Raw genomic sequence first — 27082 nt, 5'->3', positions numbered from 1 at the left:
ACACCTAATGATGCATATTTTACACAAACAGTATTTTCGAATTTAGGTGCACGTGCAGTTACTTTATTACATCAAAATGTGATGTACGTCACGTCATAGATAATATAGAACAAACAAATAATTTTCAGAGCTGACGTTACCTTTGTATCTAGATGTAATTCTCCAAAGAATAACTATAACTTCTCGTGTGTGTGTGTGTGTGTGTGTGTGTGTGTGTGTGTGCGTGTGTGTGTGTGTGTGTGTGTGTGTGTGTGTGTGTGCGTGTGTGTATGTGTGTGTGTGTTTGTATGTCGCAAACAAAGGCGCGAAATGCAAATCGTTCTAGAAGCACCCGAAACACTCAGCAAATTGGCAGCACATGTCAGAGGCGCTGGTAGGTTCGTTGTAAACTTTTCTCTTCAGCCACTGGCGCTCAAAAATTGTCAACCTTCCATTTATTAGCACCGCTCTGATATGCTGTGAATTCGCGACACACAACACTGAGGGATTAAAAAATTATTCCTTATTTCCCAAACAAGAAGGTAGGAGACGAGATACTGGCAGAAGTAAAGCTGTGAAGACCGGCCGTGAGTCGTGCTTCGGTACCTCAGATGGTAGAGCACTTGCCCGTGAAAGGCAAAGGTCCCGAGTTCGAGTCTCGGTCTGGCACACAGTTTTAATCTTCCAGCAAGTTTCAAGTACAACCGCGATTTACGTCTGTGACCTTGTCAAAAGTGTATTACTTTTATACAGGTATTTGTAGAATATTCTGAAAATGATGTCTACTCCAATCTATCTCTTACATTCCATTTTATTCCCTGTTTGCCTTTTACCATTTCTCTAAGGGGTCAGCATTAATACACATCGGTTTTGGCAGTGTTAGTGGCATTTTGTGGCCGGATGCCCTTTCAATATAGATTCTAATAGGAATTTCATAGGGCCCTGGATCCTTGTTCAGTTTTAATGATTTCGTCTGTTTCTCAACTCCACTGACAATAATATCGATTTCATTCACCTTCCCAGTGGTACGGAACTGAAACCGGGGCATTCCTCATGGGTTTTCCTTCGCAAAAGATCATTTGAAAACGGAGTGAAGCATTTCAGCTTTTGCTTTGCTACCCTCACCTCCAGTTACTGTCTCTACTGGACACTAACAATGGTGTCACTAACAACCTTTACGTACGACCAGAATATCTTTGTGTTTTGTGAAAGATCTTTCGCTAATATTCTGCTATCGTAGTCATTGGAAGATGCACGCATGAATCACTTGACAGCCAAGTGCGTTTCATTTAACATCTTTCTATCTATAGTTCTGTGCTTTGTTTTGCATCCACACACACCAAAAAAGTTTTGCATCACCTCGGTTCTACGAGTTACTGAACCTGTACAGAAAATTGTAATAGAGATCAACGTAAACATCATTTCCGCCCTTTTTATTGCTCATGAAAACCGCACATTGCATGTTGTACCACCGTACAGTGAGACCGTCAGAGGTGGTGGTCCAGACTGCTGTACACACTGGTATCTCTAATACCCAGTATCACGTCCTCTTGCATTGATGCATGCCTGTATTCATCGTGGCATACTATCCAAAAGTTCATCAAGTCACTGTTGGTCCAAATCGTCCCACTCCTTAACGGCGATTTGGTGTAGATCCCTCAGAGTGGTTGGTGGGTCACATCGTCCATAAACAGCCCTTTTCAGTCTATCCTATGCATGTTCGATAGGGTTGGTGCCTGGAGAACATGCTGGCTCGCTCCGAGACGCCTAGACACTTCCCTTGTTGTTGCCGGCCGGTGTGGCGTGCGGTTCTGGGCGCTTCAGTCTGGGACCGCGCGACCGCTACGGTCGCAGGTTCGAATCCTGCCTCGGGCATGGATGTGTGTGATGTCCTTAGGTTGGTTAGGTTTAATTAGTTCTAAGTTCTAGGCGACTGATGACCTCAGCAGTTAAGTCGCATAGTGCTCAGAGCCATTTGAACTTCCCTTGTTGAAAGCCCTTCTTGACACAAAGTAACAATGAGGACGCGATCGAACCACGATACTGACCGTCTCGGCATGGTTGAACTACAGACAACACGAGCCGTGTACCTCTTTCCTGGTGGAATGACTGGAACTGATCGGCAATCGGACCCCCTCCGCCTAATAGGCGCTGCCCATGCATGGTTGTTTACATCTTTGGACGGGTATAGTGACTTCTCTGAACAGTCAAAGGGACTGTGTCTGTGATACAATATCCACAGTCAACGTCTGTCTTCCGGATTTCTGGGAACTGGGGTGATGCAAACCATTTTGTGATGTGTGTATTATGCAATAGTCTGTTTGCATGCCGCCTGGTGGTGTTGCGGGCACGTGACGCGGTAACGAAACTATATAAACGGAGCAGACACGCACGGGGAATCACCCTAGCGAAGATATGGCTGCAAATTGAGAACTCCATCGAGATATGCGACTTCGACAAAGGGCATATTATTGTTACGCAGTGTCTGTGCACGAGTATCTTGAAAACGGCGAAGCTAGTCGAATTTTCACGTGCTACTGTCGTGAGCATCTACGGAAAGAAGTAGAAGGACATTGAAACTACCGCTAGACGCTAAATGGTTGGACGTCCATGTCATCTTTCAGAGTATAATTGTCCGTGTCTCGGAGCCAGAACCGTGCTGCACTGGTTTAAGGGGTCTTATAGTAAATTCACTTTAATGTGTCACGACCAAATTCGCCTGACGTAAACGCTATGGAACACTTTTCGGTTGTCGTCGGGCACCATGGCCGCGTACGCAAATCAGCGGGCCGTTATTTACGCGAATTACGTGACCTGTGCGTAGACATCTAATGCCACATACCTCCACAAACCTACCAACAAACTTTCGGATCCCCGATACCCAGAATCGGTGATGTATTTGGAACAGACAAGCTATTAAGAGGGTGATCGTAATGTTTTGGCTCATCAGTGTGTATTTTATCGCCAGACGCGGTGGCCGTGCGGTTCTGGCGCTGCAGTCCGGAACCGTGGGACTACTACGGTCGCAGGTTCGAATCCTGCCTTGGGCATGGGTGTGTGTGATGTTCTTAGGTTAGTTATGTTTAATTAGTTCTAAGTTCTAGGGGACTTATGACCTAAGACGTTGAGTCCCATAGTGCTCAGAGCCATTTGAACCATTTTTGTATTTTATCTGCTCACTGGAGAGTATTACAAAAATGGTGAAAAATCTGAACGGACAAGCAGTTGGGTAAATTCGACATATGTCGCGAAAACCATCTTAAAATTTAGGTAAAACCTTTATTTGGGGAAGAATCTAGCAACATTATTCAGCTTTCCACAACTACGAGGGTATGCTGAAAAGTGATGGCTCTGAATGTTTTATGTAGAAACTCTTAAATATTTTTAAATTAAAAATACGTTATTAACATTCTACATCTTTACTGTTCATGTCAACATATTTATTTCTCAGCATATCCACCCAGGCGACGAGCACATTTTTCCCAACAAGAGACCATATTGTTTATACCTTCAGTTTAGGATATTTGACTTTGTTAACGGAGCCACAATCTCACCTCTTCACTGCTATCAAAGCGAAGCTTTCAATAGTGTTCTTTAAGTTCTGGAAACAAAGGAAAATCGAATGAGGGCAAGTTGGGGTTGTAAGGAGAATGATTGATGACAGTGGACCCAAAGCTTCGGATTGTTGCAGATATTGCAGCGGGCTCTGTGGTCTGGCATTATCATGCTAAGTGAGAGGGTGCTCCATGTGTGGACGAACTCTTCGAAATCGAAACGTGATTACAGTACGCTGTTTCTCGCGCACCGACATAGTTAGCTTACACGCCGCCATGTTACACGTAGCCCTCTAGCGACAGAGGGCTGCAAACATGCAGACATGAAGAATAAGGACGTAGAATATTAATAACGTTTGTTTCATTTTTAAACCTTTAAGAGTTTGCAAGCGGTCGCTTGCTTTAATCATAAATATATGTCCAAGTGATCGTAAATGTTATTCTCTTTACATAAAGAAAAGTATTATCCTCTCAACAGTCTTTAAATCATGAGCTACACCCGTAATTTTTATACGTGAACTTAGTGAATTTACTCATGTCACTTTTGTTGCTCACTGGGGTCGCTTGCAGAACTCAAATTAATAATCAAATGAACTAATTTAATACGATTGAACTTTTAATTGCTGGTGTCTCCATGTCTCACCAAAATAAAATAAAAACATTGAACAGTTGAAGGATTATGAATAAGAACAGTGATGTATTTAAGTTTACAAAAATAATGACAAGTTTTATTCATCCTTGTATAACTACAATCGAGCTGATATATCTTACAAAAAATAACAAACATAATCAGAAAAAGGGTGGCGCTTGATTGGTAATATAGTCATTGGGGACGAAACTATACAAAGTCTCCGCTGAATTAATTGCATTTACAATGCAATCAGACTTTGCTAACATGAATCCACTGTGAGACGAAATTCTGTTCAAATGGGATCAGCTACGACCAAGTACACCACAAACTACGGTTCACGGAGAAAATGAAGCTGTGAATATAATTTAAAAACCCCACGCCGGTGCAGCAATACTTTACCCTTTCACTTCAGGCGGCAGCAGAGAACGGCATGAGATGAGCGGCGCGCTGCGGCAGCTGTAATATTCAGATACTTCCGAGAAAACTAGCAAACTACGCGGTCTGGCTTTCTGATTATTAGAACGCGGGAAAATTTCCTATCAGAGCCCTGAAATCCCGGTAGATTTCAGTGTTAGATTGACCAATTCACTGGTCTGGCCACCCAATTTAACTCACAGACACGACTGCGCGCGCTGGAATTGTCAAACGTCATACAGCCGACTCAGGACGAATAAGTTCACCCTCGTTATACGGAGTAAGCCTCTGCTTTGCATATCCTGAGAGGAGCCAACTAATGACGTGAAAACTCTTTTGTCTGAAAAAAGATGATTTTCGACTAGGGAGGCGTCGTTCTCACGGCAAGCATGGCCCTGTTTCGGCAAAAAACGTCTACCTACATGGGACGACAGTCCCTCATTTATGGAGAGTTCTAATCTTACCAGGCTCACCATTTCCAATTTCTGAAAGAAGACTGTTAAGCTTCCCAGACAGTCGTTCTCGTAAAATATATGTTTTTGCCGCTCACTAAAAGAACATGACGACTCCCTGGTATCAGGTGAGTTACAGTCTTGCTTTCACTAAAGAGGTGCACCAGCCACTGTGTTCGTATCGTCTGAGCTTCTAACACGAGAACGCTTGTAGTTTTATGACCATCCCACTGTTTGCACAAAACCACAGCAGTCTCTCTTAAATGTCTTCCTCCACGCACTTTCCGCCAACTGGCCGCGTTCGCAATGGTCTTTCACCTGGAACAGATAAAATGTTTTGCTAACCAGCGCCCTCCTGCTTCGACCCTAAGTGGGAGGAGTGGAGTGCCATTGCCCGAAGTCCCTCTGCAGGTACAATTCACAAGGTGCTGCTTCCCCAAATCACTTGCACAGCCAGGTCACTGGACACAACATTTATGGCCTGCAATCCATCTTTCTCCCTGTTCTCCATCGCCTCCACTATGGCCCCTCAGGTACAAGTTCTCTACGGGCTACACATGCAGTTATATGCACATTTTGCCCACAGTTTCCTCATGTAAAAAAAGTCGTAAACCTCACTACCAAATGTAGTACTGGGTAACATGGAGATCATGACCTAAAATATGAATAATTGTCTGACAGACAGTGTAGTTAAAGTGAGAGAGTGGCGTGCCACCTCTCAAATTCTAACATATAGCATTCGGGGGCAATACTTTTCAACATGCCCACGTACATTTACACGCCGACTCCGCAAACCACCATACTGTGCATGGTGGAGGGTACCTTGTACCACTGCTAGTGTTTCCCTTTTCTTTTCGACTTGAAAATAGAGCAAAACGGTTGTCTATATGCTTCTGCACGAGTCCTAATTTCTCTTAGCTTGTCTTCGCCGGCCTTACACGAGATGTATGTTGGTTACAGTAGGATCGTTCTACAGTCTATCTAAGCTTTTTCTAAAGTATTTCACGAAAGGAATATGGTATCACCTTCAGAGATCCCCATTTAAATTCATGGTGCATTTCCGTAATACTCGTATGTTGATCGAATCTACTGGTAACAAATCTAGCAACAACCTACAGAACCGCTTCGATGCCTTCCTTCAACCCGCTAGGTAGTGATCCCAAACAATCGAGCAGTACTCAAGAATGAGTCGCTCAAGCGTTTTGTACACTGTCTCCTTTGTACGAGACTAGTCTTCTAAGTACGATGACTGCACTAGAAAATAAAAGAAACAAGAGTTCTCAAACAAAATACATTTACTTACCTTCAAAGTAATCACCTTTAGCTACAACTCAGTTTTGACATCGATTGTGAAACTGCTGGAAACTGTCAGCAAAGGCTATTTGTTGAAACGCTCGAAGCATAGTGGTCATACGTTGTTACATATCCGCGTCATTGCGTCTTGCTACCAATACGATCCAGAGACCAATTGACAGTCGGGCAGAAATTCATGAGAAAAAGACGATCAACATCGTCTGAATCCTGGATTTTGTCATTCGACTTTTTTTGTGTTGCGGGGGAGACGATGAAACACCTGCCACAGACTGTCGCGTGGTCTCCGGATCGTATTGGCAACACCAAGTCTCATTTTCTGTAATGACGCAGATATCGAACAACGCGTGACCACGGTGCTTCGAGTTCCACACGAAGTGTTTGTTGATAATTTCTAACAACTTTACAGCTGATGTCAGATCTGTGTTGTAGCTAATAGTGATCTACTTGAAGGTCGGTAAAGGCATTTTGTTTGTTACTCTTATTTCATTTATTTTCTGAGACCATTCACCGAACTTTCCAGACGCACCTTTTAGGTGAGCAACGCTTTCCTAATAATCTGCCAATACACCAAAGGCGTCCATTCACCTGCCGTACAACCGACCTATCGTGCTCGTTCCGTTTCATGTCTCTTTGCAGCTTTACGCTTTATGCACTGGATAGAGGAGGCTGTGACAAACAACAGACCACTAATACTGTATTCGAACATTACATATACATCCACACCTACACATATACTCTAGAAGCCACCTTATGGTTAACCATGGAGGGTACTTTGTATATGCCGGCCGCGGTGGTCTAGCGGTTCTAGGCGCTCAGTCCGGCGCCGCACGACCACTACGGTCGCAGGTTCGAATCCTGCCTCAGGCAGTCCCATAGTGCTCAGAGCCATTTGTACTTCGTATAGATTTTTCTGTTCCAGTAGTGAATGGTTTGCTGGGAAGAACGAGTTTTGGTAAGCTTCGCGTGGGTTCCAATCTCTCTGGTCTTTTCGCGAGCTACCCGTAGGAGGAAGCGACATATTGGAACTTTAACAGTAAAACACACAGTGATGCAGAACGCCTCTCTTGCAGCGTCTGCCACTGGAGCTGGTTGAGCGTCTACGTGACGCGTTGGCGCTTACTAAATGAAACGGTGACGAAACGTGATGCTCTTCTTTGGGTCTTCTCTATTTCCTCTATTAATCCTATATGGTACGGATACCAGACTGACGAGCAATGTTAAAATATTGGCCGAACGGGTGTTCTTGTAAGCTACCTCCTTTGTCGATAGACTACGTTTCCTGAGGACTCTTCCAATTAATCTGTCTGGCACCTGCCTTACCCATGATTCATTTAATGTTGCCATTCCACGTCAGATCGCTCCTTACTCATACACCTAGGTATTTTATGGAAGTACTTGCTTCGAGTGACTGTTTCGTTATTGTGTACTTAACCCAAACTATCCTAAGGACAAACACACATACCCATGCCCGAGGGAGGACTCGAACCTCCGCCGGGACCAGCCGCACAGTCCATGAATGCAGCACCCAAGACCGCTCGGCTAATCCCGCGCGGCTCATACGTACACAGTAATGGGTCTTTCTGTGTACGTATATGGAGTACGATACACTTGATTATGCTGGGGGTCACTTGCCACTCCCTGCACCGTGCGTCAATCCTCTGTAGCTCTTCCTACATTTCTCTACAGTTTTATAGTGTTGTGAATTATCTGTATATAACAGCATCATCCGCAAAAAGCCTCACGAAACTACAGACGTTATCTATTAGGTCATTTATATGTGTTGTGGGAAGTAATGGTCTTCTAACACTCCTTTCGCGGACGACTAAAGCCACTTTTACGTCTGAAGACTTCTCTCGGTTGGGAATGACGTTCTGTGTTCTGTTTGCTAGAAACTCTTCAGTCCACATGACCACGCGAAGAAGTACAAACCAGGGCAACAAGATGAATACAATCACTACCTGCTCTGATGGTGCTGATACCAACAGTTTTAAATGCTGCATAACTTGCAATTCTTAACTCGACTCATTATCTAACTCCAGGCTCCATCAGAACGTCTGTAGTCACTGGCTGCTCTTTCCAAGTGTGTCTCTAAATTCACAGTCCTCCCGCCCGTTGCTGTGTCCAGAATCAGTTCATTACAAAGGGAGGGCAAGTGACCAATCCCTGACGCCCGCTAAAAATTGTGGGCCACTAAGTTAACCAGAGGCGTTGGGAAAGCTAGGGCGGCCGTTGTCCACAGGGCCTTTACGAACAGAGAAAAGTTCCAGAAATTCTAGAAAGTTTTTCGAAGAATTCTACTGCGCCAATCAAAGGTCTCTATTTCAAAAATGGCGGAAAGGGTCACTTCTGCTGTTATTACTTGCTCCCATCAGCCAGGCATAAAAAAGCCTATGAACTCTCGATTCGCAGGGAAAGAACGAAAGTAACTAACTACCTCTAACAGGACGCTATGTCACCATGTTATCATCTCATGCAGGTCATTACAGTAGCACTCCGTATACGCAAAGAAACGAGGCTGCTGATCCCAATCACTAAATGGAGTACGAAATAAAATCAAATTTCTAGTAGGAAACCCTCCTCCAAGCACTGGAATGTGACACACAAATATACACCTGGCGGAAGTATTGAACAAAACAGTAGTGTGGCAGGGAATCGTAAAATTACGAAGAGGGCACGAAAATAACTTACCCCTTTCAGTGTTTAGATTAAAATTAATATCACTTCTTAGCATTTTCGCTTCAGATAGACGGTAAAGACAGCGTGATGTAGCCCTGAAACTTTAAAATTAGGTGCTTACTTTGGTTGAAATATAGCCGTTTACGACAGCCCTCAGCCTTCACGTTCAACCATCTCACCTTGTATTTTATTCACCACAGGTTTAACAAGAAAATTTGCTATATTTCCCTCAAATTGTTCCATCCGTTCACGATATTAGACCACGCATTCAGTAGGTCCTGCTAATTTACGTGTATTTTATTATAAGGGGCGAACGGCTTTGCTGCAGTGGTAACGCCGGTTTCCGCCAGATCACCGAAGTTATGCGCTGTCGGGCTCGGCTAGCACTTGGATGGATGACCATCCGGTCTGCCGATCGCTATTGGCACGCGGGGTGCACTCAGCCCTTGTGAGGCAAACTGAGGAGCTACTTGACTGAGAAGTAGCGGCTCCGGTCTGGGAAACTGACATAGGTCGGAAGAGCGGTGTGCTGACCACATGCCCCTCCATTTCCGCATCCGGTGACGCCTGTGGGCTGAGGATAACACGGCGACCGGTCGGTACCGTTGAGCCTTCATGGCCTGTTCGGGCGGAGTTTAGTTTCTGCTACATGGGCCTCTACGCAGCACTCTTTCCTGTTGAAAAGTTGTAACTGAAAGTTGTTGAGATAGAGGTAGAATAGTAGCATCCTTTCAAAGACGGATATAGTTTTAACACACAAACATAATTTCCATACATTTGTGAACAAAGCATGTGTTCAGTGAAAAAGATTATGCTGAAACGATATCCAGGTCTGGTTCGGTTTTCTATACATAATCTACAACCAAGCGAATTTCTTCTTTGTCATAATGATGTTTGTAGAAAATGTTTAATAAATCGTCAGAACTGAATGATATTTTGATAATATTCCACATAGCAACATAGGAACGAGTAAATGTGCCCTACAACGAAACATAAAATGCTCAAAATCAGTATTACGCTATGCCTCTATGTACTGCTGTAAGAAAACACAGATATCTTCTGTTATAGATAAAATATATTCGTGCCAATTACTATACAAGCATCACGAGCTAGTCTTCAGCCGAAACATGTCTCCTGAATAATTTAAAGCAAGTTCCAACATGTTCAAACCAATTCCTGGCTTGCAGAAGGGCGCCGTTCGATACGTCCCACGATATTTCATCTAGTCACCTGCCAGTCATCCTCAGGTGAGTCATCGAAGACTTCGATGCCTCACCTCAAGATGACTAGCAGGTCCCAGTTGGAATATCGGGGGATGTATTGAACGACGACCGGCAGCAAATCCGAAATTTGTTTGAACATTCAGTTTGCCGAGAAAATGTTAAAATTCGTAAGTTCCAGGATGCTTTCTTCGAAAAGGACACAGCCGACTTCCTTCTCGACGTTTAGTATTTATTTTTATTTATTTATCTCTGTTCATCTCCCTTCTCCATCCTGCGAGTCTAAGACGGGTTGTTACATTCAGTATTTCTATCAGTATGATACTGAATGTACAATATTAAACGTCTACAGCGAAGTTGTACAGCCTTAACAAGAGAAAAATATAGAAATGAAAGAGCGAGTAGACTGAAGTAAAAGTGAAAGAAAAACCCACCACCACAGGACGCTCTGTTACAATGGGAACCAGCAGTCTTCGTGTTGCTCAAGTCTGCTGACCATGCAATTCTCTACATCTAAATTTACCCATGTAAATGCACTCGGGCCTTCACATTACCATTTTGGTTTCTGTGAATAATTTTCTTTTGGTGCAATTTAAACAATCATGCACTCTAAATAAACACTTTACATAATTAATTAGCCTACTCATCAGTATCCCATTTAGACTCATCATCATGTTCTTCCCTTCCGAACTTTGAATGTCAAATGAGATTTCGTCCTCACTGTTCCATTGTCATTCTACCGCTGCCCTTCTTCTTGTATGCACACGCTCTAAACGTCGTTAATCTTGACCCATTTGGTTATGAGGTATATCGTCCCGTTCTTCGTCATCAGTATCCCTACGTTCCCCATGATAAACCTCATACAGCAGTGCTCTCGATATCCTATTGGCAGCCGAGTTAAGCAAATTCCATCTTTCGGTATCTGGATCTATTATATCAAAGTTCATATCATCCGGTCCGTTCCCATTCCTAGTTGGTGTAAATTACAATGAAGCAGGTTTACCTAATTCGAGCTTGTGCTCCGCCTCCACTGACCTCGTCGTCGATGGGACATTAAACCTTAATTTTTCTTCTATCCTGTTCATCTGCTGACGGAATCTCAGACATTTACAGCGACTGGAAGTTACATTTGTTGTCAGGCCTTGTACAGAAATGGTACCTGTAGTGCAGAGACTAATTCTTCGTGTGGATGAATATTGCACTTTTTGAATAAAGTTTCAGGGATATCTTAAAGGCTTGGTGCTATGAGAGATTCCACAGTTTACCTGCTGTAAAAGTCAGTGTCGTTACTCTCTATAGTTTAAACGAATCGCTCATGTTCATAATAGTATTCCACCCCATCACTCCAGGCAAGTGTTTGCAGTGATGCAGGATAAATTCTCTCGGGAAGATTATTTTCGCCTTTATAGCCTGCCACGTATACTTGAGCAGCACTACGGTTCAGATTGAAACGAAGTTCACTGAAAAAAGTGATTCGTAGCCAGTCGGTGTTCCACAAAAGAACTAAATTTAGCTGAAGGCATTATTAGTTTGGTGTCGGAAGTATCCTGCGCGAAGGAATACGTTCATTTAGTCCACAGTATAGAGAAGCCGGCAAACTGTGAGAGAATACATTATCACATGTAGCAGTGCGCTGCTGCTAAGCCGCCTCTGGAGATTAGGTTCCATGTTCCTCCACTGCTAAGTGGATGAGGTGTCTCATCCTTTAATGAAGTCACATTTCGTGGTTCACTGCCAGATTTGCAACTCGTCTGGTTCTCTCCGGCGCTCTTCCAGGCATGTGTCATTCTCGTAGCATGACAACCTACAAATGAGCCCCCGGCTCGTGATCTATGGGCTAGTGTTGCTGCTTCTGAATCACGGAGCCTCGGGATTGATTACCGGCCGCGTTAGGGATTTTATCTGCCCGGGGACTGGGTGTTTGTGTTGTCCTCATCATTTCATCATCATCATCTCCATCATTTGTGAGGATGACTAGATTTTATTATGAAAAGAAAATGGATTGTGTAAAAATTGGGACTTTGTACGGGCACTGATGGCCGTGCAGTTGAGTGCCCCACAAACCAAACATCATCATCACCTCACCCTACAAATGCTACAACTTTTGTTGTGGACAGGTCACACTGATTTCTTTTGCAGCGTTTACCACCAGCCAGAAAATTACTTCTGTCCCCACCTCTCTCCCTCCCAGTCCCTCTCGTTCCTTCCCTCCCCCCCCCCCCCCCTCTCTGTCTCTGTCTGTCTGTCTGTCTGTCACTCTCTCTCTTTCTCTCTCCCTCTCATAATGGTATCGTGGAAAAGTACCTAGCCTCAGCGAGTGCTTTATCATAAGAACTTTAGGTGAAGCATTCTGGAAAACTTTGGTTCCACCGCGGGTCACCGTCAAAGTCCTAATACTGTCATTGTGTGACTCGGAAATCTCAGGAGTAGCTGAATTTCATCGACTCCAAGTCGTGGTTATGGCAGCCTTTTATATACGGCATTTCTTCTATGCACACCGGCGTCGAACCAGTATACGGAAACGTCACCCGCTTTGGTTTTCATCTGCGCAGAGGCAAAAGCCGACTTAACGTGTTTATGACCAAAATCAAAATAAGCTGCTTCTAATCGCTCTCAGATTTAATTCTTCTGATAGTATCGATGTAGATTAACAGACTCGACTACCGAAAAAAATCTGAGAATATTTCACCTTTTGATTTCCAAATAAGTAGAATATCAGAGATGACGCAGATATTTAGAATAATTTCTTAATTTTTTGTTAAGATGACAATGTTATCAAAGCTAATTTATTTATTCTATTACTCATTCCTTTTCAACGCTCTATCCACTTTATTTTTAAGCAACTACACACTCCATTGTCAAATGTCATTTTTCACATAACAGTTTTAACACAAAACTTTTAAGTATACTTCCATTGATAATATATACGTTTTGTCTTCAGTTAAACTTAAAACTGTCCTTTCAAGGCGATGCTAATCCGTTAGAAATCCTGTACTTAATTATATCATTCTCAAACTGCGTTTTTTATGTTTTGGGAAATATTTGAGACAGTATCGTAACCTGACTTTTCGGAATGTGGCATCAGCTTAGACTTCAAATACAAGAAGAAGACAGCTGATGGCCAAAGGTTCGTTTTCAATTGCTGGTTTGGTAGGAGCTCGAAAGAAGATGCCGTTTACCTTATAAATTCCGTTTATAGAATAGTAGCTGAGTACTTGGCATTGCCCGAGTATGGTCTTCAATTAGTTCATCTCCTCCTCCGCCCCCCGCCCCCTCCTCTGTTTCAATCTCCTCCTCCCTCTCTCTCTCTCTCTGTCCACCTCCTCCCACCCCTCACTCTGTCCATCTGCTCCTCCCCTCTCTCTCTGTCCTTCTGCTCCTACCCTCTAAGTTCATATCCTCTTCCTTCCCTCTCTTTTTATCTCCTCCTCCTCCCTCTCTCTGTCCATCTCCTCCTCTTTCCTTTCCCTGTCCATCTCCTCCTTTCCCCTCTCTCCGTCCATTTCCTCCTCCCCCTCCCCTGTCCATTTCCTGCTCCCTCTTTATCTGTCCATCTCCTGTTTTCTTTCTCTGTCTGTCTCCTCCTCTTTCCTTTCTCTGTCCATTTATTCATCCTTCACTTTTTCTGTCCATTTCCTCCTCTTTCACTTACTCTGTCCATCTTCTTCTCTCCCCTCTCTTTGTCCTTCTCGTCCTCTTCCCTCTCTGTTTATGTTCCCTCTCCCTCTTTTTGTGTCCATTTCATCACGCCCTCACTCTGTCTGTCCATATCCTCCTTGCCCACTCTCTCCACTGTATCACCCCTGCCCCTATAGGAGATCGCTGGTTCTTTTTCCCACGTTATTTCTTTCCAGACAGTGATATGTGTGCCAAGTTTGGTTGAAATCAAAATGTGGAACATACATAAACAATTTTTTTCAAAAAAATTGTGGATTGAGAATCAGTTTTTCAGAGGGCATAGACATCCACAAAGCTCAAAGCACAGTAACCTCGAGAGAAGACAGCACAGAACTTCACGAGAAAGAAGGACACACACATCACATCACGTCAGAGTTAAGCTGAAACACTCATGTTATCAACTTGTCTCCATAACAACTAAGATTAACCAGCACGTCTCATGGAGACAGTGCAGATTAATTACTGTACATACTGCGCATTCATTCTTTACACACTCGATTCACGAATGTATTGCGAAGAACACATAGTAATATGACCCTATGAAAACTGAAAATGCTGTGCGTTTGAGTCTAACTTATAGGTGTAAAATGGGCAAAATTGTCTAAAAATGCAGTTAATACTGTCTGAAGTACATAGTGATAAATTGCTAGTATGTCGACACAATCTTTTCCGGTGCGAGAACTTTGTTTTCTGCCGGTGTTGGGATATGGGAGATTGAAAGCAGTGGCTAATCGCGTAGCAAGCGACAGTCGAACGGTGCCACTCTCGCTGATTGGCAACACGAGACACAGCTTGGCCTTGTCTACTGCTGTTTACACCAGGAGACCCCTGCGCCCTAGATGTATGAACATCTGACTGGAACTGCCACGTGCCATTCTGCTCTTTAACTAGGATGAAATTGTTGTTTTGGCGACGCAGTACAACTAAAAATGCACTAAGATGTAGCGCAGAACAACAGTACATTTGAATTACTACAGGCCAATTGCTAAAGGAAAACATAAAATATGAGTTTGCTGATGATGTTACGTATCGACACACCATTATTGTTTCTTCCTCGTCGCGTGTTTTACATATTACACTTCCTTCCATTGCAATTTTTGTTGTGTTGCTCTTGTTGTGAGAAAAAAGGTGATGGTAGACAGATCACAATTAACAACTCCTTATGCGCACAGTCTATAGAGACAGCGGAAAGGTGTTGTTGTTGCCCAAGGACACTGACACACGCCGTCTGGTGGAGAAAAATAGTGGGTTACTGCGCTTCCTGTGCAGAAAAAAATTAAAACACTCAAGCTTTTGAATGCTGTCTCTGCCATTGTCATCAGGAGTTAAAACACTTAACTGTCAGGTCTGGCACCGTGTTTTACTTATATAGATGCAATGACAGCATCTGGAACATTCAAGAGAGGCCTAGAGTGACACATGTGCATAACGCATGTTGGGCAGTTCCAAGCAGCTTAAGCCTGCCGTGAGACCGAGTAACATCAAATAGCGCGAGGGGCTGGCACACATTTGAAACTGCCGCTCGTGTGACGCTACAAGCATCAGACTTCACATCTTTGTTTTCACTCAATGTCCAAAGCCTGCACCCATGTCCTACTAAGTGTATACCCCTGGTCTCTGTTACAATCGTTGCTGTTTATTCTAATATAGGCCGCTTCTTTTATAACAGAATCCCAATATGATGATGTTTGAGCCCAAACTCTAGTGTTTTCAAATTGCATTTTATGTGCAATTTCCAGGGAATGTTCAGCCACAGCTGACTTCTCAAGTTCCCTTTGTTTAACATGTCATTAGTTCCCTGCACAACGCTCATCAACAGTGCCAACAGTTTGACCTAATGTAAATGCTATTAAATTCGCAAGGGACTCCATACACGCCAGGAACTCAGAGACCTATGTTGTCTTTAAGGGGTGTAACATATTCGTCATCTTGGAGGTGGGCTAGAACACTGTCTCAGTTCCTGCTCTTCAGCATGCATACTGTCTTGCTGGTAGTTGCTCCACAGTACGCAAGGAATGCGGCCGACTTGGCCTCTTCTGTCAATTCATGAGGAATATTTCATCAGTGGCACCTGAAAGTCAGCATTTTCTCCATTGGTGTAACCGTTTTCACTTAACATGTGTTTCAAATGCTGAAATTCAAACTGTATATGGTTGTCATCAAAAATAATCTTCGCCCTTTGTACTAACACGTTCAAGGCCGCTTTCTTGTATATGGGATGTCGAAAACTGTTGGTGTTCAAGTACTAGACAGTGTGCATAGATTGTCTATACACTGAATGCCCAAGCCGACACCCAGCCTTCCACTCAATTAAAACGTCCAAGAACAGAAGCTTGCCATACCTTTCCGACTTCACAGTAAATTTAATGTTGGAATGGACACCATGCCGTCGACGAGCTGCTGGAGTGCATTTTCACCACGAGGCCATGTCAAGAAGATGGCGTTAACATACCGTAGGAAGCAAAACAGATGCAGCCTCAAAGAGTAAGTACTTGCTCCTCAAAGTGCTCCTTGAAAATTTTCAGGACAGCTAGAGACAGTGGGGATGCCATGGATATACCAGCTATCATGTCATAATATTTGTTGCAGTATAGGTAATTCATTGTGCAGGAAATCTACACACATTGACCAGTGCTTGAAAGCCAGCAGTTTTCACCATCCTGTACACAAGAAAGTAGTCTTGAACACGTCAGTACACAGGGCAAAGTTTATTTCTGATGATGGCCATACCGTGTCTGAATTTTAGCATTTGAAACACGTGTTAAGATGGTTCAAATGGCTCTGAGCACAATGGGACTTAACATCTGAAGTCATCAGTCCCCTAGAACTTAGAATTACTTAAACCTAACTAGCCTAAAGACATCACACACATCCATGCTCGGGGCAGGATTCAAACCTGCGACCGTAGCGGTCGCGCGGTTTCAGACTGAAGGGCCTAGAACCGCTCGGTTACACAGGCTGGCCCGTGTTCAGAGAAAATGATTACAGCAAGAGAGAAATTGCAAAAGTGTCTCAGATGCCACCAACAAAAGACGCCTGGTCAATCGGCAGAAACGGCCCAGCCAACTGCATTCCTTCCATACTGTGGAGCAACTTATAGCAAGATAGGTTACACACTGAACTGACCTGAACCGAGGCCAGTGTTCTGGCCCTGCCTCCAAGATGAGGGATATGGTACACCCCATTAAGAATAACATAGGTCTTCAAGTTCGTGGTGTGTATCGTGTCCCCTCTGCATGTGGTGGCATTTACATATGTCAAACTATTCACAGTATTGCTGAGATTTATGCAGCGCACTCACTACGTACTTAAAAAAGGCAACTTGAGAAGCCAGCCATGGCTGAACATTGCCTAGAAAAGGGCATAAAACACAATTTGAAAAGACAAGCTTTTTGGGTCGAACATCATCTTATTGGAACTGTGTTATAGAAAAATAACTGAAATTAGAATAAATAGCAACAGTTTTAACAGAGACCATGGCTACACACTTAAAAGGGAAACTGCTCATTCCACACCCCTCAGATTTAGTGGTAAGATGGCACAGTGGACAGCCTGTCAAAAACTGAACGTGAATCAAACGTGGAAAAAGGAGGATGGTGTAATGAACCGTGAAAAAAGAAGCAAAATAGAAACAGTGAATGGTCCAAGCTCAATATGTGCCACATCGCGCGAATTTCACTAGCCATGGCGTTGTGATTCTGTGGTTACCTTGTTGAGCTGCTAAGCGGGTGGTCCATGTTCAAATCTGCCTCGTTCCCTATTTTTTTTCACAAAATATGAATTTTCTGTACGGCCATTTACATGTCACTTCGCTATATTCAAAATTGTGTCTACATTGTGGTGTAGCGTCTGTTTGCAACAGTGAGGTGTAAGGAAGAGGCCTCCAGACGTACATACGTCGTGTTTGCTCTACATGAGTACCACGTGTTATGACTCTTGCATTCCATTTTGGAAGTTTTGACTCCTCAATTCCTTTGCTGTAATATAGTGCATTCCTGTTTATGTGTAGTTTTCATTTCTGTGAGAGGTCTATGCAGCATCTTGCCTGCTGTCACAATTCATCACATTTACTTGTGACAGTAATATATTCTTATCACATGACTCATTCTATAACCAATGTATAGTATGACAATTACCAAGACTACGGAAGGAGAACAAACACGTCAATGACCTGACGGAAAGTTCATAATTTTCTGAAAAATAGTTATGGAACAAAGGCGATTTGAACACCGATCTTCCTGTTTGCAGTCCAGCACCTTGACCACACAACCACGACACCATTGTTCTTGCAGGTTACTCAATGTTGCACATCTTGAACTTGGACCATTCACTGTTTCTCTTTTGCTTCTTTTTTCACAGTTCAGTACACCTTCTTCCTGTTTTCATGCTAGATCCATGTTCAGTTTTTGATGGGCTATCCACTGGAAAAAGTTACCACTAAATCTGAGAGGGGTGCAATGGGGAGTTTACCTTGTTAGTAGTTCATGGGAAGAGGCTTTGGACATTGAGTAAAAGCCAAAATGGATGCATAATTAAAAAAGAAATATGTGGTTCTTTACAGCTCAGGTAGCTGCATGAGAAAAATTTAGTTGTGTTATGGGTGTAGTTCTTCCTTACAGCTCGGGCATGTGGGTTTTGCTGATGACGCACTCATAGATCATTAAAAAAGTTGTCCCAATAAAAAAAGGTCTACAGATGCGCGGTGCGCTATGTCTGCAATGCCCAGTTGGCTGGGCTTTCATGACTGGCCCAGCATAACCCCAGTCGATCAAAGATTCCCAACCCATCTGCTTTGTGGGTGGACACTGACACCCTGGACAGTGACAGGATTTCTGAAAGCGTATCACTCTGGCCGGCACTACTTGCTCCAGTACTCACACTCTGCTGCAGTGCTCACACTAAAATTGCTTGTAAATAATAATAATAATATGTGCAGCTCCAAATTGTTTATGGTGGAGCAGCAAAGCTCCAGAATTTGACCTACTTCCTCTATCTTGAATATCGAAGTACAGAATTTTTGACCTTGATTGGGAGGGGGAGTCCTTTGTCTGCACTGGAAGTGGTGATACTCCACTACTGACATCATCTCTAGCTCAACACCTGCTCTCCCATTTCTGGCCAATTTTTGCTAATGTAAATGCCCACCACCAGGATTACAACCGGAGCCAACATAATGTCAGAAGTAATTACAAAGGGTTAGACATTGGCAGAGTGGCGAAAACAATTGATTTACGATGGAGGTGGGTATCAAGCTATAGTATGTTGATGTAGATCCAGAGTTAACCAGTTCTAATCTTGTTGTTAGAACGTGTTGTAATCCATCAAAATTCTGCAGTGGGAGAGCAGATAAGGAGATATAGCGTCTGTGCACCTGATTATGTTACTGTGGGCTTTTCCAAGTTCCATATCTTTCTGTAGTGTCTTTTTGTAATTCGGATGTAGGGTGCCGTAGATAGCAATCTGTCTATCTTATCACTTCTCTTACTGGCATAAAAGCTCAATCATTACATGACAGGAAGTCTAGTCTTTTATGTTTCCTTTCTATGTATTAATATTTATTTATTGTCAATATTTCTGTCAAATAATACAGATGATGAGTACTGATGCAGCAAATCCTGGAGTACACTGAACTTTCCTGAAAATAGGAAGTAAACACATTCAGATGTTGTTGAACTTATCGATTAAGTATAGCATACTTGCGGAGACCATCTAACGAAACCGCAAACATAAACACTTGTACTAAGTCGTAGTTACTGCATTGACGAGTAACTTATTTAAGGTTTGGTAAATCTTGATGCTTCTTTAGTTTTGGATTGTTGAGAAGAATTACTGGCATTATGTTTCCTCAAAACTAAACGTTGTGCAAGTAACTTATTGATTTGTTTCAAGCTTAATACAGCATTTATTTTGTTGTGGACTAATGCGGAATGAAATCGGTTGCCCGCTCGTCTCGTGCTCTTGTGGAAAAGTAGGCAGGAGTCTTTATCATCAGTGCTTGCACTAAAAAAAAAAAAAGCACTTGAGATTTCGCAGTTATCTATGTTTCATATGCTGACTATGCCATTATAAAGATGTCAGTCTTCATTCGTTAGTGTTTCATTGGTTTGCTACTCCATTCACTCTTATTTTGTCTTTTTCAGGACACAAGAACTCATGTCGCTGTCGAGATTCTGGAGACGGAACGATCTTACGTGGAGTCACTGCACATTCTAGTCTTCGTAAGTACCATTTTTCGATGTCGTTACTTTAGCAAGCACGTAGCTTCGAATATGTAACGTCCGCATACGAAGTAGCGCTGTTCAGATGTATACAAAAATACTATAAAAATTTAATGTGCATTTTTACAAAGTGTGGCTGACAATAATTTGTTAGGGTTTATCAACTCATTATCATTGTAGCTGACGACACGTTGAAATAAAACTAGTGGGTCGGAGACCATAATTTTATCAATGATTGGTGTCTCGTGGCCATGTTTACGCCATACATAAACTTAAATGATAAACGAAAGCTATATGTATTATTGTTAGTGATGGCGCTATTCATTTTTTGAAGAAGTTCTCACAGACGTCAGTGCTCTGTGTGAGGCAGTGAGCTATTTTCTTCATTTCGTCGTGTTCACACTCTCTCACCACCATAGCTGAGCGCTTAGAATCTGAATATTCTTTCCTTGTACACTGAGGCACGTCGCTCTCTGCCAGACAAGTTATGAAGAAATCAGGTGTTGTAATCTTTGAATTTCCTTATAGTTTTCTGTCATTATTTTTATTTTCAACTTTTGACGAGTCAGGCCATCTGTTCGTAAAATGATTAGGATCGAGGGAGGAAACTAATGGGAAACTTGTAAGAAAACATCTCGCCATTTGTTCGAAAATATCTAAGGAAACTACCGTAATTATAAACCAGAAGGACGAGACGTTATAGCGAATCGCCTCCAACCCTATCGGTAGACGAAGCCTTACCACTGTATGACATCCCCAAGGGGACGGCGCTACAACCGGTCGCTCGGTAACTGTGACACTACTGTGGGATGACATACACAGCAAGAACACGACAATGACATACTGCGGAGTTCATTCTGCCTTGAGACTAGGACACTAGAACACTGCTATAGGTAAGTCAATTTCCGCGATCACAATCTGAAGGCTTCAGCAGTAGGCAGGACTACACGCAACAGTAATACTCGGGAAAGGATCCCTAGAGTGTCAAGGCAGCGAGAGACAACGAGCACGCCTATACACATTGGCGTGAGAATTTGAAACAGATTTCTGACGTTTTCACTTTAGTAGTGGCATTGTCTTCATAACACAATAACGCTGTGAACGGCATGTCACAGCATGGGTATTCGAGCATCGTACACTGACGATTTGCCAGTGTGGTGACCTAGTGCGTCGAATGGGATCATTTGATTCTTTCAGAATGTTTGCGCACTCGTAAAGACCTACACCAACTACTAAATAGATGAGAAGGGTCACGATCTGCGCCAGTTGACTGAAGACAAATAGCAGGATCGGTTTAACAAAACTTGGCAAACACCATTTTTTTCAAAATGCATTTTTAACGAGTTCTGGTACTTTAATATGAGCCTCACACAAAGGCTAACAAAAATACGGAAAGTTTGAATATTTGCGGTTGTAAAAGGCGCCTGAATAATGTAAATTTTCACAAAACTCGACATCTCCTTTTTTCCGAGATTCCGCAAAAATCAACTAATCCTTCTTTCGCACTACCTGGCTGAAACTTAAAACATTCAATTTAAAACTTAAATTTAATAGCCTCTACATTCGCATCTGTTTATTGTCGTACAATCGCACAACACCCTGTAAGATAAACCAACTGTTTGCTAAATGATTGTTAGACAACAGTACATATTCTCCCGTGTAATTCTCTTCCATGCTTATCCACTGTTTTACTATACGATTAGTAGCTGTTGTAGAACGCTGTTGTTTGAACATCATTATTTAGATGTTAGAAGATTCAGAATATTCTGAAACAGTTCAGAAGGTTAAAAGTGGAAGACAAAGTAGGAGTCGTGAACGTCAAAAGAGTAAGAAGTGCACGACTGCATTATCAAATGAAGATCTGAATGCTGACTGTAACCATACTGAAACAACATGATCTTATTCATTTTAGAGGTAGCCTGTATATGAACAACACAAAAGCCGAACATGATAATTTCTTACTACGATACAAGAGAGTAAACTTGCCTAAAATACGCAGAGGGAAGGAAGACGATAAAAGTAAACAAAGATCTCTGTCAATCTCAAACTACTCCTATATATAAGAGAAGAATAAGGCCGAGAGGCTCCTTTATGTGCCTCAACATTCAGGAAAGTGGCAGGTAAGTCTGATTTTATTTACCGCGTAAACAAAAAGTTTGTAGAATAAAAATAATTGTCTAAACTGATTATATTTATTTCATACTTATTTTTTCAAGTCTGTCATTGTCTAGAGCAAAAACTAATAATCCAAGACGCAGAAAATCTAAGTCAGAGATTATTTTCTGGTTCTTGTGGTTCCCACAACAAAAACTCCACAATGACGGCAAAGCTTTTAGAAACATTGAATGATCAATGGTATTTAAAGGAATTCGGCATTGTTTCCCAGTGCCTGGGCATAGCTATTTGCCTCCGGACTGGACTTTTGGCGTTATTGAAAAAGAACTAAGAAAACACGAAACAGTCACTCTTCCCTCAGAATATTATGACGTTTTAGGAAAGTTTGGGGAGGTTGAAGTTTGGAGTGAAGACTGGTATAGTTACTATATGAAATCGATCTCCAAATGTGTTGTAAGAAAACCTAAGACCAAGCCACAATGCCTTTCTCAAAATACTTTGTTTCACTGATATACCTTGAGATGCCGAAATATGGAAAGAGAAGTGCTTCAGTAACGTTTGAAGCATCTCGACTTCCATCAATGAATCACGTGAGCAAAAATAAAGCTAATAACGTGAAGGAGTTGATGTCCTATTCTGAAAATGAGTAAGAGGAAAGGGAAAAGCTCTGTTCAAAAGCTGTGCAAGGAATTATATTGAAGGCAAAATCGAGTATTATGAAGAACTTTTACATTAAAAAGAAGAGTGTTTGAGTATTGTTTTGGATTTCACACAGCGTTAAATCTAAGCACTGCATTAAAATATGTACTATAATTTTAGTCGTCATTTAAAGTATGACAATGAGTTTTATAATGGGTTTAAGATGTGAGAAAGTGAGAAACAATTTTTTTTTTTTTTTTTACTGTGGGCACTTCTGTCCATATGTTTATTAAGGTACCAGAAAAATATAAATCTACTATTACACTGTTAACTTCTAATTCTGGTATTATCTTCAGTGTGTAGCGTAATTAAGAGCCCATTGAATTTAAATGTTTAGAAAATGTATGTATAATGCACAACTGAATAAAATAAAGAAGAAACACTCATGAAAAAATGGAGATGTTGAGTTTTGTAAAAATTTGTAATTTGTTACTTTTGTTTTCTCAATAAAGGCCGTTAGTGATAAACTTCATTCATTTCTTCTTCAATCCCTACCCACATGGACGACCAATATTACATTTTTTTTATTTCTTTTTAATCAACGATACTGAATACAACTAGAACATATCTCTCCTGTAAAATTTTGTAAATGGTCTTTGTTGAGATTTGTTAAAACGACACTCATCATTCATACTCAGGGTGCAGATCTTTCTGGGGCATGTCATTACAATCTGATGGCCTTCTTTAATAGAGGTCACGTTGCATGGCCAGAGACGTCCTCGTAGGTCTTCCGCGATATCTTCACCCGCCTCACCACTCTGCTCCGTCTGGCTTCCGGCGGCCACGTGTATCGCAGCGCACAGCTAACGGGGCCACATCAGCACATCTCTATTCTTTTGCCGTATCATACCTTATGAATTACGTGCTGTTCAGTCTCAAATGCAAACTTTTATTCCTTTTAATAGCGCACTCATTTTGATGAACCACGTGACAGGGTAAAACTAAATGTCGTACCCCAAGTCGAATTTCTAACTCTTGCAGGTAGTGATGTTTCATTTGAGCCATCTTAGTGCGCCATTCATAATAATTCAAACTCTCCACGAGACACGGCGATAATCTCCTTTTCCCAATTCCACAGATGTTCGCAACCTACCACTGAACAACATGAACGCGTATGTAACAGAAGCGGAATGACGTAGAGTTGTAGTTTTATGGTTGTTAATAACACTAAATCTGTTCAGAGAAGCGTTCCTGCTTCAGAGACTTCTCAGGTAGTTTTTTCTTGGTCCAAAAACAAGTGCAGCTATAGACCACATTCACCTTGTAGTAGCACTACTGGTACCCTTTGCATAATGTTTTGTTTAAATTCCTGAACATAGCTCCTCGAATATTTTCTACTTAGTAAGCTAATAAGTACTTAAATGAAACTTGCATGGACGAACAGGGTTTTGAACTCTCGTCCTCCCAAATGCGAGTCCAAAGTCTCGCTTGGGACATGATCAGAATATTGGGAAACTAGTAACTAGGGTACTGGTATGCAGTTTCAAACAACATATGTTCCATCGGATATACTTCATCAGTCGGAATGTCGACGTAATTTTTGGTCATAGTTCGACTTTCAGTAGTATTAAAAATTCAACTATACACCAAAAGACAGCTTCTGGCGTCGTTGTAGAGTTACCTGGAATTGGAACGATGGCAAATAGGCTGTCCGAGACATAAACTTACACTATGTGATCGAAAGTATCCGGACACCCCCAAAAACATACGTTTTTCATATTAGGTGCATTGTGCTGCCTCCTACTGCCAGGTACTCCATATCAGCGACCTCAGTAGTCATTAGACATCGTGAGAGTGCAGAATGGGGCGCTCCGCGGACTTCCAACGTGGTCAGGTGATTGGGTATCAATTGTGTATACGCCTGTACGCGAGATTTCCACACTCCTAAACATCCCTAGGTCCACTGTTTCAGATGTGATAGTGAAGTGGAAACGTGAAGGGACACGTACAGCACAAAAGCGTACAGGCCGACCTCATCTGTTGACTGACAGACACCGCCGACAGTTGAAGAGGGTTGTAACGAGTAATAGGCAGACATCTAACCAGACCATCACACAGGAATTTTAAACTGTATCCGGATCCACTGCAAGTACTATGACAATTAGGTGGGAGGTGAGAAAACTTGGATTTCGTGATCGAGCGGCTGCTCATAAGCCACACATCACGCCGGTAAATGCAAAACGACGCCTCGCTTGGTGTAAGGAGCATAAACAGTGACTGAACAGTGGAAAAACTTTGAGTGAAGTGAAGAATCACAGTACACAATGTGGCGATCACATGACAGAGTGTGGGTATGGCGAATGCCCGGTGAACGTCATCTGCCAGTGAGTATAGTGCCAACAGTAAAATTCGGAGGCGGTGGTGTTTTGGTGTGGTCGTGTTTTTCATGGAGGGGCCTACACCCCTTGTTGTGTCGCGTGACACTATCACAGCACAGGCCTACATTAATGTTTTAAGCACCTTCTTGCTTCCTAGTGTTGAAGATCAATTCGGAGGTGGAGAGTGCATCTTTCAACAAGATCGAGCACCTGTTCATAATGCACGGCCTGTGGCGAAGTGGTTACACAACAATAACATCCCTGTAATGGACTGGCCTGCACAGAGTCCTGGCCTGAATCCTATAGAACGCCTTTGGGATGTTTTGGAACACCGACTTCGTACCAGGCCTCACCGACCGACATGGATACCTCTCCTCAGTGCAGTACTTCGTGAAGAATGGGCTGTCATTACTTGAGAAACCTTCCAGCACCTGATTGAACGTATGCCTGCGAGAGCGGAAGCCGTCATTAAGGCGAAGAGTGGACGAACATCATATTGAATTCCAGCATTACCGATTGAGGGCACCACGAACTTGTAAGTAATTTTCCGCCAGGTGTCCGGATACTTTTGATCACATAGTGCATTTAGGGGTTCACCGAACCAACCTCAACCCCTTTGTCTGAAACAACTCTCTGAATGGTGTAGCTAACCATACGACTTGTTTCCAATCTCACTGGTGCATGTTTCACGGTTTTGGTACCATTTACAGTGTTTGGACAAAAAAGAAGACCATCCAAATATTATGGTGAAGGGTGCTGTTTGACAATCAACAGCCTGTACCTTGGAGAACCATTCATATAAACCTTGGCTAATAGTCTGTAAACCGTACAAATCACTTTATAATTACCATTTTAAAAACCTTATGCCAGTTTAAAACATAAACCTTATTTTTATGAGTTCGTCATTTCTTATTCTACTCCAGAATTAAATTAATTTAATTTTCTGTCTGAACGCCCGCAACTTCATACATTCATCATTATTTCGTTCCAATGCTTTACGAGAATGTAACATAGGGGGTGGGGGAATTTTCCCATAAACTATTCAAATAGTGTATACACTGGAGAAAGCTTAGAGTACAAACAATTATTTCCGTTGTGAGAAACATCACCTTCATCCTTTGGTGATACAATTATAGGATGTATGCACGTTTTCTTTATGTGCCTAATACCGTCAACTTAAAATCTGAACTTTTCAGTAATTACAACGTTTACTAACATAGCGGGAGTTTTCACATCCTCAGCCTTGAGTGGAAGAGGTAATAACAATTTTATTTGTCATACTATCAACAAGTTTATTTGAGTTACAGGTCTCATCCTCACAGTTACGCCACTATTTTGAGGTGCTTCATTTTTGCTGCTTCCCACAGGGTAGCTCGTTTCATAATTCGGCCATTTCAGCAGCCATATTTTTTAAACTGATATGTAGTCTGTTTTCTGCAAAGGTAGTAAGGTCTTTCTGTCTTCCTTTGACGGTTGAACCGTTCGTCAGTGGTAGTTGGACATTTTCATAGCCTACCAGTGTGACTTTGCTACGTTAACCAACAATGCCTAAGCCATCTCCGTGACCCTGCTGTAATTTCTTCACACGCAAATTTCTCAGTAAGCACTACACAAGCAGGCAGTGCCCTCCCCCATCATCTAAACCCGCACCTTCAAATGGTTCAAATGGCTCTGAGCACTATGGGACTCAACTGCTGAGGTCATTAGTCCCCTAGAACTTAGAACTAGTTAAACCTAACTAACCTATGGACATCACACACATCCATGCCCGAGGCAGGATTCGAACCTGCGACCGTAGCGCCCGCACCTTCCCT

General features: G+C 42.4%; 1 protein-coding gene across 1 annotated transcript in view; it reads left to right on the top strand.

Moving 5' to 3' along the window:
* LOC126470192 (rho guanine nucleotide exchange factor 17) overlaps window positions 1-27082 on the top strand; it is a 649655-nt gene that overhangs the window by 234242 nt on the left and 388331 nt on the right. Inside the window, exon 2 of the mRNA XM_050097851.1 lies at window positions 20059-20136. The gene's annotated coding sequence lies outside the window, so the exon portion shown is untranslated. The remainder of the gene's footprint in view (window positions 1-20058; window positions 20137-27082) is intronic.

This window comes from Schistocerca serialis, chromosome 3 (genome assembly GCF_023864345.2).
Source record: "Schistocerca serialis cubense isolate TAMUIC-IGC-003099 chromosome 3, iqSchSeri2.2, whole genome shotgun sequence".
NCBI classification, from domain to species: Eukaryota; Metazoa; Arthropoda; class Insecta; order Orthoptera; family Acrididae; genus Schistocerca; species Schistocerca serialis.
The sequence above is the reverse complement of the archived record's forward strand: the minus strand, read 5'-3'. Positions and strand labels throughout refer to the sequence as shown.